Genomic DNA, 17,413 nt, shown 5'->3' with positions numbered 1-17,413 from the left:
AAATAAGGTAAAATTAACGATTAAGCGCAAGAATCTAAAAATAAAACGATCATTCTTAACACGCAAAGCGATAAAACCAAAGTAAGAACGAAGTAAGAGCTCTGAGTAGATTTTTGGTCTTCAAGCTCCTTAAGTGTGTGTGTGTGTGTGTGTGTGTGTATAAAATATGTACGTAATCACGATGAAGGCTTTTTTGTGCTAGCTTGTAATTGCTTATCCCGTACGAATACATAAATCATTTGCTTCGTGACATTACCATGTTTATAAAGCTGATTAATATGCATGATTAATGCGCGGGACTGTATTTGGAAAATAGTCGTATTATGGACTCGTTATGAATTAGGAATTCCTCTCGCAGCGACATCGATCTGTTCTATTTGCCATAAATAGATGTCGAACGTTACGATATAAAATTGCCGCTATTCGTTACCTAAAGCTTGGAATATATATATATAGATGCGTACGACGTGTTTAGCACTTTCAACAACCATTGGCCGACCAATCGATCGTTCGGAAGACTTACGATCATACATCTTTTATTCTTAGAAGTATTAGAAGCTCTCGTGATTCAGAAGAAGAAGCCCTCTTCGCCCTAGATAAGAATACAAACGCCCTCGTTCAATATATATATGCTTACATCTTTTATTTATAAAACTTAATTGATACAATGTACAGTTTACAATCATAATATATAATTTACAATTTATATATTACCAAGAGATAATTCTATACGTTAAACATAAAACATAAATTTTTCCAATACTGCAATAACATATAAAATACTTTAATATAAAATAAAGGCATAATAGTTTTTATGACTTAAAGCAACGACTTAACAAGAATCACATTCATCAAGTTCAAAAAAGATATACTTTCGAAGATAAAATGGACTTCTAACAATAAGACACTACAAATTCAAGTGTGTAAAACAGTAGTAGTCACTTTTTACGCATTTGCATTTTTTTACGAATTAAATTAATGTTATGCGTGTAACTTTTGTATTTTTTACACGCTCAGACGTGTATCAATGTTGAATTACGTCTAAACGTGTAAACAGTGCAAAAATGACACGCATAGAAATATGTGAAAAGTGGCACGTTAAAAATTACGCACTTAATTTTAGAGCGTATTCGAAGTATTAGTTACTTCGTAAAGAGAGTGCTTTGAAAGGGATAAACGCGAACGTTACTATTATTGAGGGGGAAAAAAATTAGCCCAGAAATTTTATGGTCGCGTCGTGTCGTACACGTTCCGAAAGCTTCGCAGTCGAGAATCGTGAGGCTCTTCCAAGGAACTTAGTCTCGTGCGGTTTGTAAAGGAAGGATCGCTCCTTTCTTCACTTGTTCCCAGGCTCGACCAACTCGCCGAACTCTTATTTCTTCCCCTTACTCACCGGCGCCCGCGTGCACTTGCCGCGTGAACTCCCGAGACAAAGTTGTCTTGACAAGCACGAACGATTTGTGTGCATTGTTCTTCGTCAGCGGCAACACGTTTCTCGAACGAGGTACTTTTCTCCTTGGCGTATCGTCGCGTCCCCGGCCGCGGTAAGAACTCATTGGTCCGAAAGTTTTATCTTCCGCTCGCTAACGCTTTTATCCTCCCGAGAAAGTACGCGCGTCGTCTCCATGTCCGAACCCGCTCACTGAGCTAGAGATAAAGAAGAACTGAGCTGGAGATAGAGAACAAGACAAAAGAGATAAAAGCGGTGAATTTGGCGTTAACCCTTCTTTATTATGCTAATTTGAGTTTTGTAAAAGTCCCAAATCTCTCCTTTTCTGTTCCTCGTGATCTTTGACAGTTATTTTAAAATTCCATCTTCGATTCGTACCATTGTCACGCATTTATCATTATAATAGTAAACACATCCGTCTTGTACGTCGAATCGTTTTAAAATGAAGTAAACGTTTATATAATATTTTTACTGAAAATATCGAATGTTATCTTGTTAAGCAAATTGGAATGTTAAATAGCGCGACTCGTGATAACGCCGAATACAAATACAAATTGTTTTCATACTATAAAAGTTTTTCCTTCTTGCGCACATATCAGCTGTCAGATTGCTCAATGACTACTTCCCCTCATTTGTTTTTCTACGGTAGTCATGGTCAAGGGTAATTCTTCTTGCGCTCGCTTCGATCCCAAGGCACGCGGCGTTAATGATGCTAAACGACCGGACCTTGAATTGTGAAACGACATCCAAGAAGTACATAGAGGCATATCGGTAATGCGTAGGTCGAGGTAACTGACCCGACGATTTCAGAAGTAAAACCTGGGCGGGAGAGGGGACACGAGAAAAAAAATGGATGGCCTCCAATGTCGCCCGGGAAGGTTGGTACGTCCTCGCGCTATCGACGGATATCCGCTTTTCGTAATTCACCCTCAATGATCGATCGTTCGTTGTTGATAAAACGCCGGCCTTATGTAACGATCGCTCTACGACAGTAATTTCAATCGCTCATCATTTTGACTCAGTTTTATGCGATTATTTTTTCCTTCATGTCATTCCGCTTGTAATATATTAGAAATCATGTCAATGTTTTTTAGTAACTTTTGATGAAGTTTTAATTTTTTTTTAAATAAATATTGTATGGAAACGTGTTTCTCTTAATTGTTAATAGTCAGAGGCAAAATTTAATTTTTTTTTCTAAATGATTACTTAAAATTACAAATAATCAGTTATTATTTCATTTTCTAGTGAAAATTTTTGTTAATTTAAAATTAAGTACTCTGTAACTAACTTTGCTAATAAAATTTTGAAAAAATTTGATACCGATCGATAAAACCGTTTACACAGATAAGCGTCTAAGGTTAAGAAGAAATTAAGCTTACTTTGTTTCCATGTCGTTTAAACATTTCTCACAAATACTTACGAGCATGAAAGTGAATAGCTACGTAAAAGGAGCATTCGCATGCTATTTAGACGAGAAGGAAACGAAGAATGACCCTTATTACACAGTACAATAAGACTCCACTATTGTCACTCTTTCGGAGTATATAATTTCGCTTTCGGAGGGTCATTTGATACGCTCTGTGTTTCGCATTACGCTCGGCATGCAGCAGTCGCGTAGATACGTTTTTGTAATTTAAAAACTTTCTTAACTCGGCATACCGTGGCCGCGGATTACCTGGCAGGATGTAATGGCCGGAGGGAGCTGATGGCTGTAACAATTTGAGGGGCAGCCAACCCTCAAGGGACGGCGACACAAGTTCCTTCCAGTTTCGGTAACTTGCGCCTTTATCGTTCTCCCTTGTTCGCTGTTCTCATCCTTCGCCTGTTCACGAGCAAATTGTGTTTCCAACGACCGATTACCCTCCATTTCCGACTTTCTCTTTCGATGCGCGATCCTTCATCAGGATCCTCGAACAGAAATGAGATGACATCGTGTGCTACGCCATGCTGCCTCCATCCATTCTCTCCCCGAGTTACTTTATAATGCGCATTACTATGTAAATCCTATAAAACCTTTAGGTGTTATACATCACGATAAATATGCATATTAGCGGTCTTGCCCGGTTTCTTCTGAACCAAACCCGCATGTCTCGTGTAGCTTGGGATTGTAGAATACGACCTTGGTTGGAGAGAGTGTTTTCGTCTTGCCCTCCTATTATCGGAGATGAAAAAGAGATGGGGCGTTATGAAAGACGTCACGTGCGTTAAATGTTCCTAAATTTCTTTCCGTTCGTCGGAAAAGCGTTAAGCGTTAAAAAAAGAGAAGGTAAATCAGTGGCGTTCGGAAAAGAACTGTCGCGCGGCCACCGAGAGTACCTCTGTCTCCATACGTAGAGGCGACAGAGAGACGATCGGATAACCGCAGTGGAAAATGTCGACGCACGTCCGTGCGATTCTTTTTACTGCGACAATCGGCGTTCACGTTTGCCCGTGTAAAATGTCACTCGTTTTCCGGCTGGCACATTCGTCATTCGTGTCGATTAGTTTCCTCCCTCCTCGCGAAAGAGGAGCCGTTTAGCCTCGCGTAAAAGTGAACGCCGATGCGTTCACGTGTATTGCGTGTTGGCCGATTGCGCCTGTAATTAGAGATCGATCGGAGATCTAGCACAAATGCAAATTCCACGAGGTCGGAAGTGTGAGTTGAGCCGTGATTTTGGGTCAATGGGAGTTATCGCGCAGTGCGGCAAGTCGAGCGCCGCTAGATTAATCGTGAAGTTAATGCAAATTAATTCACATGTCCTTGAAACCGTTCGGCATTCGATCACTTAATATCACAGCATGTAATTAACCTTATCAATGTCCTCAATTTTTCATCGTGGAGTTGATTAGTTTGGTTTCTGAAACTTAGATTTCGTATTACAGGTCTATTAAAATATAATTTGATACGTATTTTTGATACGAAACACGTGTAAGTCTCTCAAAAACTAAACTAACTACTCAACTCCGTAAAATAAAAAGTAAAGAATATTGATGGAGTTATTATATGCTGTAATGTTGATAACAAGAAATCCACAAAAAATGAAATTTTAAAAGAATGTTAAGAAACTTGCACATATCACTTATACCGCTTTTGTTATCTAACGATTCACTAACTAACGCGAAGAATCGTATTGGCAATTTATTACAATTTGATTTATGTATTTATTAAATTTTTATAAGTAATAATATTACATACTTGTATCTAACAACAAATAAATTTATTTTACTTGTTGAAATTTTGATAATAAATACCAAAAACGTTTGTGAATTTGATAGAAGCTAAATTGATCAACTTCACTTTTCGTAAATTTCTCAATCTTAATTACAATACGTAATGAATTTTCTGAGTGTTCTTTACTTTTTATTTTGCTGAAAATCTTTTTTATACTATGCGTCAATTCTATTGCGCAATGGAGTTATCTCGGTTATAAACATTTGTCGCGTATGGCATCGGCTTTCTGATTACAAACCGAGAGGAATTAATTTCCATTCGGTTCACGCTTGACGACTGGATAATACGAGGTTAATTTCCATTATTACAGAGACAGGATCGTGCATCCTCTGTTATAATGTTGGAGTGTGCAACATTGACGCTTGCGCTGACATCAATGATTGTAATCTCGGTTTAAAGCTAAATTGTAAAGTACTTTCTCCGCTAATAATTAAATTACGTACATCAGATGAACTTAATAGTGTACTAAAAATACATATCTTTTTGTTTAATCACATATTATGTTTAATCGGAAATACTTTTTAATATTGTACTTTTAATAGCTTTCGTTATTTTATATTTTCTTATAACATTTGAATAAAATTCCTAATGTTAATTTGTTATTTGTATTTGCGCTTTTTATACCGTTGCGCTTATTTACCATTTTAAAACATATAATCAATAAAATTCAATTTAGATTATGTGTATGTGTACATAAATATGAATGTAGGTAGTATCAATGTATAATCCAATGATTATTGACTATCCCATTGCTTTATTCATTAAAAATCGCGCTACGAATTACGGATAACCTGTAATGGAGAGATGATTAAAGATAATGAGCGACCAGAATAATTGAGCACATCGCTGTTGCAAAATGAAAATGAACGCAAGTCGAGTCGAGTAGATGTTGATGAGATATTTAGCAGCTCGATCCTTTTGGCTCACTAAAAGTGCTCACTAATTGCTCAAATAAATATAGGATACATCTCAGTGTTTTACGAAATTCTGAAATGTATGTACCCATAAGTCGTTCTAATTATTTGAAGCCAAACATTGCTCTGAAAACGTTCTAGCGAAAATATACAATTCTCTTAATCAAAATAGTTTAAATATATATTGCATATACGCTGCAAGTTAAACGACGCAACGAGATGCTTTTAGCATCTTTGTGACTATTCGATAGTCTCTCTCTTTAGATTTAATTCAACCGTGTCATCAGTCATCATTCGTGTCGTTGCCGAATGCGGATGATCATCGCGCGCAAAGTGGCACTTGAAATTGACAGCGTTTGTTCTCGAAATTACGATGCCACTTGGATATTATAATCCATTTTGTTGGATCGTGGCTAGGTTTGCAATCGGAAGCTCGTCGACGTTGCTCCGGCGCATGGATAATAACCATGCATAATCACACCCGGTATTATACCGCTGGCTTTCGCGATTGGTGTTCCAATCTCGTACGATCGCATTGAAATTTTACCGCAGCACCGATTACGAAGGAAAAAATAGTATCGTCATCAATGCCAATACTGATAAATGAAGTCTGATCGCGTATTTTGTTCCGCGTAGCATCATTTAATCCTTTTATCCGCTAATTACCTGTAAAACGAAACCTCATCAGCAAGATACTGATCGCTTTGTAATTGTTGCTAGTTATTTAATATTGTCATTCAATGTCGATTATAATTTACTAATTTTTTATGTGCAAAGATTAGTGATATTACTCATAAGAAATAAAGATATAAAATTAATTAAAATTTATACTATGATTTGGACGATCAACCGAATATTGTAATAAAAATGTTTGGTCAAACCAAATATATTAACCAAACATTGAACATCTACAAATTTATAAACTTTTAATTAGCGGATAATCTTTTGCAAGATAATTTTCTGATCAGGGTTTTATTAAATGACCAAGTAGCGATAGACTCGATTTTTTAAAAAGATGAAAGTACCATTTATATATAACCGCGTAATTAATATTTAAAAGTAACTAATAACGGTATATTTTTTTAATATACGACTCAATTTTTATGCTGTGCTTAAACTGCATGAAAGTAATAATGGAAAGGAATTATAAAGAATAATACATTTTCATATTGTTTTCAAGAAATCATATGCACTTCTCGAGGCTATAAACCGATTGTTTTTCAGTTAATAAATAATTATTAATGTTTTATTGATCTAAAAATTTATTCAAAAATTTTCTTCATGTCTAACATGTGATCAGTTCATTATTTTCTATCATACTCGTCAATAAAGATTCGCGAAAAAGTCTTCTGAAAACAATGTGACAAATGACGATGCAAGTTCGGACGCGTTGCATTTTGAAAGACTTGCACGGATCGTCGTCTACTTTTACGAACAGGTTTCGTCTTCGATCGTGGCTATTTTGCGGCCTGTGATTACGCGATTCATTCGGCTGTGTGTGTTAAATCGTGACCCGTACTCGCCGACCGTTTTCAAAGACCGTCGGAACTGGCGCGTTGCCTCCCGCCTAGAAAATGTGGGAAATTCGTATGCGACGTCCCGCATTCAGCTCGCGCCATCCTCCGCCTAATCTCGATCTCCGCTCGCGTCTCGTGCTCGCTCGAACCGGAAATAACCCTCCCGTCGAAATACTCTTCTCGCGCGAGTAAACAAAGCGACAACGACGATCCAGTTTTCGTCGATTGCGCGCCAAATCCATTTAGATGAACTCGCTTATGCGCGAGCGATAAAACGGGAAAAATAAATTGATCGACGGTGGTTTAGTAATAAGAATTCTAATAGATTCTTTCTTTTAGAAAGAACACTGCCAAAAATGAAATGTTCTGAAAGGAGGAACGAAACGACTTTGTGTATTGCGCGTATTTCTTTTTGCGAATGGCATCTGCTCGGTCGAACAAGACAAACCGCGATGCAGAACGTATCGAGCGTTTCAATAGCGATCAAATGGAAAATAGTGAAGCTTGTGAATAATATGTGCGTAGCGCACACAACGCGTACATATGAAAATGACATAATAACGAAATTGTAGTCGTGAATAAATGAAAGCGTGCAACGTCAACAATACATGAATTTCAGTGGAATATCAAGTGTTATAATGGTTTTAATGAATTTATTCAAAATGATTTCACGCAAAACTGCATACATCTTTTTAGATTTGCGGCAACGAGCTGCTGTTTGAATTGAACAGAAATCTGTTTACAACATTTCATTTTAAATCAATGCTTTTAAGCAAGACTTGATCCAATTTAATAAAGCTTATTTTACATCTAACAGGGTCAATCGAAAAAGGAACGGGCAGGACTGAAAATTCAAGCGACGCAATTTTTTATTTTTAATATACGCTATAAGACCTTAATTGTAAATAATAATTGAAAATAGCAGAGAAATAATTAAAGTAACACTACTGATCGATAGAAAAAAAAATGTATTGCAATCACTCGATGTATTTTAATTAAATAATTATACAATAACAAGCATAACTTATGCAAGTAGCCTTGGCTTTTTTGCTGACTTCTGTAGCAACAAAAGCAAAGCTATAAATCAAAGCCGAAGATATAATAAATTATTGTTTTCTACGAGTTGTCGTACGGAATCGATATCGAACGGTATAATCGCGGGCTAAACGGCTGTTGGAAATTTGATAACGAAATGCGGCTCTTCCATCGCAGCAAGCAGAGTCCTTTTTTATCGACGCCTGTTATTTAACAGCTCGCTAATTCTTTGCACAAAAGAAGTTTGATCTGGCTTTGCCTCACCCCACGAATTATACAGCACACTATTAATTACCACAATTAATTATTGTCGTTTTCTTTCTGTTGCAGGTAAGAGTGGCCAAAGAGATATGTAAAGCAGACTACAACGTAACCTTCACGAGTAGGTAACGTAGATCTTCAAATTATCAACTAACAATAGTGTCCAATTTTTTTTCTCAAAAAAAAAGTTATTTTATTCAGGATACGTAAAATATTTGTATTTTATAGCCTAAAGATAAATTTTCCTTATAGTTTGTATATATAAATTTTTTGAAATAGAAATCGTAGAACGCATCTTTTTATTAAAATGGTCAAATACAATTTTTTTGAATGCACTTTTTTTTTAACAAATTCACAATTTACACGTATCAATATTCATTCTCATTAACAAATATGAATTTCGCGATTCAAAAATAAAATATGACATGCATCAACGCATCAAATTATATTTTCGCATAACATTCCACGTTCGTTTTCTGGGTTCATATTTTTTAAACAATAATTTGTTACATTTATCACATTACCGACAGAGTTGAAGAGCGATTTTGCCTTCGCTGTCAGTTCCTTCGATGGCGCCACCAAATCCTACTGCGCGAATTGTTCGTCAGTTATCGACCTTTGTACAGGTCTTTTCAATTTCTTCCGGCGTTCTGCACGCGCACGCCCTCATGTCACGAGATAATAAGGCTGATATAAATCTCTCAGTCGCATGCGAAGGACTAATTAAATCGGTGCTCGAAAGCCGTAGCACTGTAATATTCGTGGTAAAGGAAATTTACGCAAAAAAAATTTTACACACGCATCGTTACTTTGACAAGAGTTTCTTGCAATATTATTTTGAATGACTTTTTAAGCGTATTTTTATCATTCTTATAATTCGTTAATTCCTCCGTTAATTCTTAAAAACCATAAAATCTTATTTACGACGTAAAAAGAACCTCTTAAAAGTATTAAACGTTACAGAGAGACATATTTTGTAAACTTGCTTACAAATCATAAGATGTTATAATTTTTTTAAAAACAATAAATTAGGAATACGTATATAATTACGTACAAAGGAATAAGCTGTTCTTTTTTACAATGCAATTTACATGAATGACAATGTTATACATATTGCAACTTGGAGTGAATGGAACTAGAAACCGAATCGGATTACAGCTAAAAACTTACGCTTTGGAGAAAGTATAGTGATTGAATAAGACTAACTGCTTCCTGGACACCAGGAGAGCACTTATAGCAAATCGCCGTAAGCGATAGTGAGTCAAAGTGTATGACAATGTAATACAAAATTCAAATCGTCCGCAGAGCGGATTGATAATTCGCCATTTTCGAATGCTCTCGGTTAATTTTATCGGTTTTATCAAAGAACGCGGGATCCCGATAATTTTTAGTCATGATAGAAGGCTTTGTGCGTTTAAATTTAACGCCGAACTGCGCGAGTTTTCCATCCGGCCCGGCCCTCATGCCGTTATACATCGGCAAAATTAAACGTATTAAATTATTAATATCCTTCGGCGTGGGGGATGCAAGAGGGTTGATGCTCCATCCAATCCGGGAGGCGAATTGGCCCCCCCCTCTTGGCGGAACGCCGGTCGTCCCCTTTCCGCACGCAGCACCCCGTCGTCGCGCCGGGTTCACCCGACCGACGAGAGACGGCATGTGACGCTCAGCTGTACGTTAAATCCCGAAATTATTGCGGTTCGATGTACTCTCGGAGCGTGCGCGTGCTCAAGATGATTGTGCCTGCACGGTCGTCGTCGTCGCATAAAGCGCGAAGCGACGACCCGGAGAGACGAGCTTGACCCACGTGACTCTAACGAACGGGAGGAGATGAGTCGGGATCTCAAAAAACACAAGCGGGCGATTGTCAGTCGCAGGGGTTCAGGGGAATTATCAATCCCTAGCGAAGCGAAGGGCTGAATTAGCGCGAGACTGTAGCGACTCAGTGCAGAGCCCGAATGCTGTGCGACGAAGACAGAACGATAAAAATTGGGGTTACTTGAGAACAACATGCGAAGTGCATCAGAATTTGAATTTTCAGGCTTTAGGTATTGCGACTTAACCATTTGAAAACGAGCTTTTTGGAGTTGAATTTAATTTTGACCTCAGAATTCTAAAATTTGAAATCTAATATGGCGGATCGAATTTAAAAAAATATCTCATATCATCTCTATACTTCAATATTTGAGGGATTCCTGGGATCGTCGAATTTGAATGTAATCTGAAAATATCAAAATTCGAAAATATAGTAACTTCCACTGGAGGAACTTGTGAGACTCATAATCAGAGTTTAGAAGTTAATGTACTTTATAGGCGTCTGTCCTACTCGGTTGGCATACGCTTCAAATAAAACGATACTGTTTACTTGATTTTACTTGAATATATTTATGTTGAAAAATAATTTTACCATTTGTTTTAAATTATAATATTTTTATTAGGAAGTTTAAGATTATATTTGTTAAGATCATACTTGTGTCATTATTTTATGAAAAAATTAATCGAAAATTTAGATTTTTTTTTTAATGTTTTTAAAACATAAATTTATTGTTAGCGATATTAAAAATTTCCTGAAACTAAGTCTTACGATAATCAGATTAAGTTTTGAAATTCTATCCGTTATATCAGCCTCACTATTTTGAATTTTTCTTTTATTTCCGACCTCCGAGCAGTGATCATGTGACTTTTTCCCTAGGGCAGAAACATGAAAAGTGAAAAATTTCTCCCTTAACTTCAATAGTAAAAATTTTCGCTTTTAACATTTCCGCTCAAGGGAAAATAAAGTTACACGATTGCACACCTAGGTTCAAATAAAGCACATTATCAAATTACCCCGTGGGTCAAGTTTCATAAAAATCCAGCAGTTTACAAAATAAAGAGGGATGGGCTCAGACGCACTCGTTTACAAAGGGTTAATGATACGTTTATGAGCTGCATACGCTTTCACGATAATTTTTATATTTATGTGTTCTTTTTAAACGTTGTGATTTTTATGGTAAATTTTTTTTTTTTTTTACTTGCGAGCAGAAGAGTATTTGTCGACTGACGAGCCGTGGCCTTTTTTTTAACGCCTTAGAAAGTAATCGACAGTTGGTTTTAATATTTACGAAACTTCCGTTACTTATTTATTACCCGCCTAGGCATTGAACGGTTCTAGTTCCACAACTTTTTCTTTCCACGTTGCGTAGTTAACTCTACCGGAGCACTCTCACCCCCGAGTCATGACATCAATATTGCGCGATGAATTTCTGGTTTACGGGCCACGCATGCCGCGGCTCGTCATGGTATTTGCCGTTAAAAATAGCCTTCGCGTGCCATATGGGTCGGTAAAAGTGCACCGGTTCACATGGTACCCGTGTCCTCCTTTCGTACGCTTTGCAGTAGACATTTCTTTAAAGAAAAAGAAAGGAGAGAGAAAGAGAAAAAAGAGAAAGACTATAAGTGCCCTTTTGCAGTCACACATCCGATGGCGACTTCTCTAAAACGCTTAAAAGCTGTTCTGACTTTAAACGGTGAGGATCGTCATTGATCTTACATCAGATTATCTCGATATTACGACGGTTTGTTGATTCAAGGGAATTACTCAAGCAACACGCGCGAGCGAGCGCGCGTCGGTGTAAAATATCGTAACCCTTTCGAATCGCGACGCGGCGCGGCGCGACGCATGATTGACTTGCGAATAACGTTTCTCGCGGCGCGCGAGGGTGAACATATTCGCGCGCGAAAAATCGCGCCGCCGCTCGCGCGTTCGCGAGGGGAGACCTTAAAAACGCCAGTCTCGAAACGTTCTCCGCGCACAGGTTCGACACAGTTGCGCCAGCGACTCATTACGCAACGCGCCGCGCTTTCACGTTGTCATTCATTACGCGCCGCGCCAGCTCTCCGCGGATGCATATACGCGTGACTGCATACGAGGAGAACGTGCCCGCACATGCATGCGCCGGGAACAGTCGATATTAATAACACGCCCGCCGATGTGGAAGCCGTCGTGGACATGAGTAGCGAAAACCCATTGACCGTGACCCTCTCCGTGTCTAGTTTAAATCTAAATCGCGAAGCTACGCGGACGACGCGGACGACGCGACGCGTTCGCTGAATACGAACGTCGCTTATTTTGCGACACGTCGAAGCTGTTTCACGTGGAAATCACTCGAGATGTAACGCCTTTCTGCCCCCGTAAAAATCGCAGCACACAATATCTCCGTGCGCTGCCCAGCGATGCTGGCCGTCGTTCGCGAGAATCTACGACCGTTAGACACGATCATCGTCAGGCAGTCTCGAATGCGATCGCGCTCGCCGCAAGTTCCAGCCGCGCATAAATTAACGAAACGGAAGCCGTGCAACGGTTGAGAATTCCGCGGGCATTATAATGCACACACGCGGCGTAAATAATCCAACGAAATCGCATTGTCACGCGGGCCGTATCCGCCTGGCGGCAAGGAATGTCGCTCGACCGCAGTCGTAGTGTCTGATAAATGATCACACCCGCAGAATATTAAGACTCTCCCGGCCACGTACAGCGATACGAGCGACGCGAACAAATGTTCTCGGCCGCGTAACTACAAGAAAGAAAACGAGCGTGGTTTCACACAGACAAATCGGCCGCCGCGCGTGTGACCGAACGTGCAACGTTCGCTTATCTATTCGTCATAATTTCTGCGCTTCATGCGTTTCCTTAAACATGCAAATTAATTCGTCACGCGAGCTCTTTAAAACCACAATTTAAAATCCTGCTTCATCTAGATATCGCACCTTCACCACCATCTTTTATCAAACTGTCATCGTAACGTAATATGGAGCCCAAGTGAGGAAATGTCGTCTGAACTTTCCGATTAATTATTCTTATCGAGAACTTTTTGAGAGATTCGATTGCGCGGAGGAAGAAATGAAAATAGATAGGAGCGAGGGAGAGCCTGATCAAGAGTGAAACTCGTCCTATTCATCTTTGTACATGATTGAATGAATTGAAGCGTCTTATCGATGTACGCGTTGCGAACGGGGCGTAGCGTCAAAGGTGCGCCTGCGAATTTTCCGGATGAAGAATCGTCCCTTCGCGGTAATTTCCCTGCGAATCATTTCTCAAGCGCGCGTCGCGGAGAAACGATGTGACTGTCAAAGAAAACACGTTAATTCCGAGCAATTTAAATAGCTGAATTAATGCTCTCGGCACTTTGCCGATTAGAATGATATATTTTTCTGATCGCGAGCAAGCACGCTTCCGATATTTAATACACTTCTGATACGATCAATTTTATTAATGAACGGTCTTGCAAAATATCTTGTCATAATTAGAGGTACTTCTATAATTCTATTTGAAACGTTCTTATGCAAATGTTATGATCCATCACTATTTTCAACTATGAACACATGTAGTCATTTGCATCGTATGTTATATCCTGCGCGTTAATAATCCCCAGTAATAAAATATAATCAGCTATTATTACAGCATTAGTTTTCCCCTAATTATCTATATATCATCAATGTGATTATATCATCAGTAATTACGATAATCTCTCTGCGACCATGGGAGGAGGAGGGGAGGGGGAGAGAAATGTGGAATTAAGAGTATTCTCGCCCCTTTTTTTTCCAAGCGGTGCATAGTCCGAGACACAGTCAGTGCACGGTATGAAGACTAGCCTTCAAGTTCCAGAGGTGGCGTGCCCAAGAGCTTTCCGGTTGAAAGATCACCCGTCCGTGATAATTTTCCGGGACCGGTCTGTTCTGAGAGACGAAGAGAGGTGTCCGCACCACGGTATGCGGTAGAAGCGAAGCGAAGAGAAGAGAAGCGAGGAGAGAAGACCGGTCGGAGGCAGCCACGCCGAGCCGAGCCGAGGCACGTCCCGAGCGAACAGGAATCGCCAGAGCGGCGATCGCTCGGAGCGTCTCCTTGGCTTCGGTCAGTGCCTGGCTACGGCCAACTTTTCTTCACCTTGCGGGCGAACGACCGTTACGTTTTTTCGTTCCAAGGCTGAACGTATCCTTTCATCGGAGGCCTCTCTCTCTCTCTCTCTCTCTCTTCTTTCTTTCTTTCTCTCTCTCCCTTCTCGACGCGTCGCGTCTAGGGACGTGCAATTCCCGGGAAGCAACGTTCCCCGCAGGAAATATTCTCGCGAGAGTTTCCCCCGTTTTCACAGATGTTTAAGGAAAATTAGGTGACAGGCTCGACGCGATGTCATTTATATTAAATTATTATCTCGATTCCGATGTCAGCAGATTTGAAAGAAATTGCAACCTCGCGTGTGCTAACGATGACGATAAATTACATTTCCGTAGTAAACAATATTTAAAAAACATTGTTAAAACTGTAATACAAATGTGCTTTTAAAAAGCCAAATTTGTCAACTCAACTTTTTATAAATTTATACTTTTAGTTCTTCATAATTAGTTTGCAGTTCCATCAATATTCTCTATTTTTTATTTCAGTGTTAAGTGATCCATTTGACACTTCTGAAAGCCTTTAGAGTGATAAAACACTACATAAAGGAACTCTTTTGTTATCATCACATTTTTTAATATTTGCAAAATTCAAATCAAATAATGTTTTTTCTTTTATCATTTTTCTTGTGGAGATTTGTATTTTTTGAAAGAATATTTACTTAGGAAAATAATGCTATTATATTTTAACAAGTTAAAAGTTGAATTTACGAGATATTTCGCAAAAACTCTTGCCTTACTTTTTTAATTGGAATTTCTTAATAGTCCTCCCGTTATATCAGATTGTTTCGCGTGAAAACAAAATCATAAATAGGTTTATTTTCCCTCTCGCCATTGATTCGTCTAGTCTTTTAAGACTATCGCCCACGCATTCAACACCAGAGTGATCGGTTACCCGGTACCACCTTCGCTGATCTGATTTATCGAAGTAACAAGGCTGACGTGTCACGGTTGAAAGAAACGCAGATAACCGTGGAAAGAGATGTTTAGGACCGTGGAAACTTACAGTTTAGTAGGTTGACATGCAGTAGGTTTACGTAAGATTTCACGACTGACTGAGTCGTGTTCGTTGTTTACGTTCCCGCGTTAATATCCTTTCGATAATGTTGTCACGAACGAGACTATATTTCCTTGACAGGCTTGTAACATTACGTTGAAAAATTATGAGCGAATCAATTGGGCCGATGTAAAAATATTCGTACAAATTTGTTAAATCAATTCGGATATAGCAAGGGGTGATTGTAGTGCTAGTACATGTAAATACATAATGTATGATTCATCTCCACTATAACTCATACAAATAGCGGATTATTTTGGAGTAACGCCAACTTTCGTTTTTACTTGGAACTACTACTAGCTAAATAAGACCTATCCCGCGAGCCATTTATCAAACTCCGGAGACTCCGTGGCGACATTCGCGGGTGCATTCACATTTCTCAATTTCTGTAGATCTCGAATTCAGATTCCATTAAAGTGATGCCCGTCGGAGAATTACGTAGAAAGCGATATAAAATTCTGCTGCTTATATCCCCGGTTCTCTATTTGCGCTATAGCGACGAATTGCTTAGAGACTATAGACGTTCGGATATTGAAATATCTTTTTCCGCCTCTAGCGTGTGTGTGTGTGGCTCAAAGTTCAAAGTGATAAGTCGCGGACAGTTCGCAATACGGGGCTGCATCTACGCTACGCCAAAAGCTCGGTAACAACGCCAAAAGCTCGGTAACAACTGACGATATGGAAATGCCCGGAGACAACTTTCTCGGGCACTGACGATGATCTGCATGTTTCATGAGCGCATGTTTCACAAGTGCATTTCACGGGCGGTTTTGCGAGTGACCGACAGCTATCCGCGTCCCGTCTACCTTATAAACGGCCACAATGATTGTCAGATCCAGACGAATCCGTCGACGTCACGCAACCCCCTTAAGAGCCCGTGTACACGCGATTATACTTTTCCGAAAACTGCCGAAAATTACTAGGTCCGGCCGGGACGATGCATATGCTTGGCGTGAATACCGTCGCAAGTTGAATTTACGCGATGAATTTAATCTTCTTGAATATAAGGCTAGACAGAAAATGTCTGAACGCGATACAGCTAAAAAAAAAAAAAAAATTGCGCGCGAGGTGATCGATCAAAAATTGCAGTTTGATGGTTTTACAATTGCAGATTTAATTTCAGATACCGGCAGCATGAATTTTGCAAGTTACGTGTTTTTTTTTTTTTAATATATCTTGACTATTAGAGCGGCATATTGTTTTAGCAAGTTTAGCTGTTCTTGATTAGTTACGTACGCCTATTATGACAAAGGCGATCGAATTTTTAGGTTTGCTTTTTTCTTTCACGTTTAACGCTTCGTTTTTTAACGAATCGTCGCTCAGGTCCAATCAGCTAATTGAAAAACGATGAATCGCTATGGCAAGAACGCAGGAAGCATCATTAGCAAATGCGTTTCGTGATTGAATTTTTCATGTATCGCAGTATGAAACTTCACCAGCTGCCACTTCGTTTACATTCGTACACAGCTTATCGATAGCAACCTGCCGCTTCAATTAGCTGATTAAAATGCCAGTTAATGCGCGACCAATGTATTTGTTGATTCCTAATTAATTCGTGGTTCTTCATTAATATCTTTTATAATACTGTAACATTGTTAAACAAAATGTCCGTTAATGCGACGTGTTTCGCGAATCTCTATCGCGAACTACGCTGCGATTCTTGTAAATTATTCGTAGCATTTATCAATTTGTATCGGGAATCGTTGCATCTCTGCGGAGAATGACGGCGTATCATAAATCGTCAACAAATAGCGCCACACGGTACAATGACGAATGAAATCAAACTCCGCCATTCGTTTTGAAAACGCGCGTTGTTTTATATTACGACGCGAGCGCATGGCATATCAAAGCAATATACGCGATGTCGCGAGTTTACATTGATAGACCGAGCATGGCATTAGCACGGTAAACAAAACGTAACGAAAAACGAAACGTTTATTATTTTGATACGAGCCAAAGTTCGCGAACCGTTCACCCGACCGCGACGTATGTGGCGCGTATTTCGCTCGGCTCTCGCCCGCATTTTCATTCATCAAC

The 17,413-nt window shown here is 39.2% G+C and overlaps 1 long non-coding RNA gene across 1 annotated transcript in view; it reads left to right on the top strand.

Annotated features, from left to right (window-relative positions):
* Positions 1-11,814, top strand: part of LOC120357600 — a 73,374-nt gene extending 61,560 nt beyond the window's left edge. The window contains exon 2 of the long non-coding RNA XR_005574607.1: positions 8,458-11,814. This is a non-coding gene — a long non-coding RNA (uncharacterized LOC120357600). The remainder of the gene's footprint in view (positions 1-8,457) is intronic.
* The last annotated feature ends 5,599 nt before the right edge of the window (positions 11,815-17,413 follow it).

Source organism: Solenopsis invicta, chromosome 1 (genome assembly GCF_016802725.1).
Source record: "Solenopsis invicta isolate M01_SB chromosome 1, UNIL_Sinv_3.0, whole genome shotgun sequence".
NCBI classification, from domain to species: Eukaryota; Metazoa; Arthropoda; class Insecta; order Hymenoptera; family Formicidae; genus Solenopsis; species Solenopsis invicta.
Note: the sequence above shows the minus strand (reverse complement) of the source record. Positions and strands in the feature narration are given on the sequence as shown.